A 4,408-nucleotide genomic window follows, 5' to 3' on the forward strand; every position below is an offset into this window, starting at 1 on the left:
AAAGGAAGAATTTTTTTAGAAAATTCAAATTATATTTTTTGATGTACCCACAAACGATCACAAACCAATTGAATAGTGCGATATTAATATATATATATATATATATATATATATATATATATATATAATATTTATAAGTTTTTATATATACAAATTTACATATATATATATATATATATATATATATATATATATAAATATATATATGTATATATATATATATATATATATATATATTTATATACATATATACATAGTGAAATGCAAAATATTACATTCTGTTGAAAGAGCGGCTTTAAACTGGCGAACACGCAAAGGATGTGAAATTCTTGCATTTTAGTCAAAATACGAAAACTCTAATAACCCAGGTTGAGCTGCTATCCCGGAAGTGTTATTAGACTAAGTCCAGCAGCACACGATGTGTTCCCAGAACAAATTACAGGGTCTGGGATTTGGTTCGAGCTTAAAATAGTATCATCAGAGGTCACTTCGGTATGGGGATGGTATGATCAGAGGTCACTTAGGTCTGAGAATGGTATGATCAGCGGTCACTTCGGCCTGGAGATGGTATGATCAGAGGTAACTTCGGTCTGTGGATGATATGATCTGAGGTCACTTCAGGATGGGAATGGTCTGATCAGAGGGGGATTCAAGCGCACATTAATCTGATCAGAGTCCATTTCGAGCTGAAATTTTTTTAATAATTTTTTTGTTTTTTTAGCAAGAGTCGTTGGCTCTGCCGAGAAGCAAAAAAGAGCAACATTCTGATCACAGACACATCAAAAATCTGATGACTTTTATCAGAACTAAAGAGGATCAACTGATAGAACAGTCCCCTCACAAGAAATTTTGTGTAAGTGTAGAGTACGACGTTTTTTTTTGGAAAGCTGTCTAAATTCATCCGTTGAGTTCGAAATATGCAATAATGTATACAAAAAACTTCTTTATGAGCAGTTGGGTTGTCTTTTCTTTAGCAATAATACCTTTAGAGTGGTCCTTTTATTAGATGATTTTAATAATGTAAACATCAATTTTTTTAAAATGAATATATTATAGCAATATTCGTTCATAATGAAAACCCATTCACTGATTGGTCTATATCGAGCGCAATTGAGTCTGATCAGAGGTGCTTTCGAGCGCACATTATTCTGATAAGGAGTGATTTGGAGCGCACCATCTCCTGGACGATGGTCTGAATTTGGTCCGGGCCATGGTCGCACAATTGTCTGGACAATGGTCTGATTTTGGTCCGATCAGAGATCCTTTGCGTCTGGAAAGGTCTGATCAGAGAAAGTTTCAAGCGCACTTCGAGCGCACACGTTGTTTTGAGTTAACTTGAGTCTGATCAAAGGATAATTTGGTCTGGGATGGTCTGATCAGAGGTCACTTCCGGATGGCACCTCAACCTGAGATGGTACGCTATATACTATATGAACCTGACCTTTTGAAGTATAGTGTAACTCAGTCAAAATGATTAAAAAGTTTTTCTTTGTCTTCCCAGCCAATGTTCCCTTAAGGTCAGTTTTTTGTCAGAGAGCCTGGCTCTCAACAAGGAAATTGGTCAACTGTTACGAATCCGTTTTAAGATAGCGCAGATTTTGATGCGAATTTGATACATTTTACGTTTTTGTATCTGCAGATTTTCTACTGTTTTTCCTTAACACAGTAGCTGTAAACAACACCACAGGGCACTGCCCAACTCTGAAACTAATATAAGTATGACGCAAGCTTTAAATGTTTGCAAAGCTGAATTGCTTTCGCAACAAATGTTTTCCGTTCTTAAAAAATTTTTATTAATCCGCAAACGCAATTTTCCACAAATCGTAATTGGGGTTATCTAGACCAAGAGGTTAACAGTGTTCTTTCACTTTGCATTATGGCTTTAAATGTATTCTGGCTGCAAAATGTTAAAAAAATTAACTAAAATCTTTGTACAGAAACTGACGAGAACGTAGGAGCAGTCATCATTGCTTCAAATTAGAATACTTAAGGAATAACGCGATGCAAAATTATGAAATATATAAACAAAGAAGAACCATTTTCAACGAACAAAATTGTTAAACCTTTGCTTATCGAATAAAGACAGATATTCAAACTAAGTAACAGTCAAATTTATTAAAAAAACAGTCTAATCTTCGAAAAATTTTGAAATGAACAAAACCTTTGTTTCTGTTTTTTTATACATGCTCGTAGCACCCAGCTGGAAAAGGAAGAATTTTTTTAGAAAATTCAAATTATATTTTTTGATGTACCCACAAACGATCACAAACCAATTGAATAGTGCGATATTAATATATATATATATATATATATATATATATATATATCTATATATATATATACATATATATATATATATATATTTATAAGTTTTTATATATACAAATTTACATATATATATATATATATATATATATATATATTGTATATATATGTATATATATATAATATATATATATATATATAATATTTATATACATATATACATAGTTAAACGCAAAATATTTCATTCTGTTGAAAGAGCGGCTTTAAACTGGGGAACACGCAAAGGTTGTGAAATTGTTGCATTCCAGTCAAAATTCGATATCTCTAATAACCCATGTTGAGCTGCTATCCGTCAGTGACCACTTATTAGACCAAGTCCAGCGGCACACAGTGTGTTTTCAGACCAAAATTACAGGGTCTGGGAATTGGTTTGAGCTTACAATAGTATGATGAGAGGTCACTTCGGTATAGGGATGGTATGATCAGAGGTCAGTTTGGTCTGGGGATGGTATGATCAGAGGTCACTTCGGTCTGGGGATGGTATGATCAGAGGTCACTTCGGTCTGGGGATGGTATGATCAGAGGTCATTTCGGTCTGGGGATGGTATGATCAGAGGTTACTTCAGGATGGGATGGTCTGATCAGAGGCGGTTTCAAGCTAAATTTTTTCTTTTATTTTTTTTTTGTCGTTGGCTCTGCCAAGAAGCAATAAAAAGCAACAATCTGATCCCAGACACATCGGAAGTCTGATGGCTTTCAATCAAAAACCAAAGAAGTCCAGCTGATAGAACAGTCCCTTTACAAGGATATTTTGTTTAAGTGTAGAACGACGTTTTATTTGGAAAGCTGTCTAAATTCATCCATTGAGTTCGAAATATTCACTAATGTATACAAATAATTTTTTTCTCAGCAGTTGGGTTTTCTTTTCTTTAGCAATAATACTTTCAGAATGGTCCTTTTATTAGATGAATTTAATGTAAACATCAATTTTTGGAAAATGAACATATTATGGCAAAATTCGTTCATTGTGAAAACCATTCACTGATCAGTCTATTTCGAGCCTAATTGAGTCTGATCAGGGGTGCTTTCGAGCGCACAATAGTCTGATCAGGAGTCATTTGGAGCGCACCATCTTCTGGGCGATGGTCTGAGTTTGGTCTGGGCCCATGGTCGCACAATTGTCTGGACAATGGTCTGATTTTGTCTGATCAGAGATCCTTTCCGTCTGGAAAGGTCTGATCAGAGAAAGTTCCAAGCGCACTTCGAGCGCGCACATTTTTTCGAGCGCACTTTATATTGGGTACGCTATATATTATATGAACCTGACCTTTAGAAGTATAGTGTAATTTAGTCAAAATGATTAAAAAGTTTTTCTTTGTCTTCCCAGACAATGTTCTCCAACAGTCAGTTTTTTTGTCAGAGAGCCTTGCCCTCAACAATGAGATTGGTCAACTGTTATCATTCCGTTTTTTGATTGCGCAGAGGAATTTGATACTTTCTATGGTTTTGTATTTGCAGATTTTCTATTGTTTTTCCAAACACAGTAGCTGTGAACAACACCACAGGGCACTGCCGAACTCTGAAATTACTGTCAGTGTGACGCAAGCTTGAAATGTACGCAAAGCTGAATCGCTTTCGCTTTGTTTTCTGCAACAGATGTTTTCCGTTCAAAAAAAATTAATATCCGCAAACGCAATTTTCCACAAATCGTAATTGAGGTTATCTAGACCATGAGGCTAACAGTGTTCTTTCACCTTGCATTATGGCTTTAAATGTATTCTGGCTGGAAAACGTTAAAAAAAAATTAACTAAAAACTTTGTACAGAAATTGACGAGAACGTGGAAGCAGTCATCATTGCTTCAAATTAGAATACTTAAGGAAGAACACGATGCAAAACAAAGAACTATTTTCAACGAAAAAAAGGTTAAACATTTGCTTATAGAATAAAGACAGATATTCAAATTATGTAACAGTCGAATTTATTTAGAAAAAATCAAACAGTCTAAATTTCGAAAAATTTTGAAATGATTAAACCCCTTTGTTTGTATTTTCTTATACATGCTCGTAGAACCCAGCTGGAAATGCAAAAATTTTTTGTAGAAATTTCAAATTAGTCTTTTCTGATGCACCCACAAACGATCA

This window comes from Convolutriloba macropyga, chromosome 7 (assembly GCF_964194025.1).
Source record: "Convolutriloba macropyga chromosome 7, txConMacr16.3, whole genome shotgun sequence".
NCBI lineage: Eukaryota > Metazoa > Xenacoelomorpha > Acoela > Convolutidae > Convolutriloba > Convolutriloba macropyga.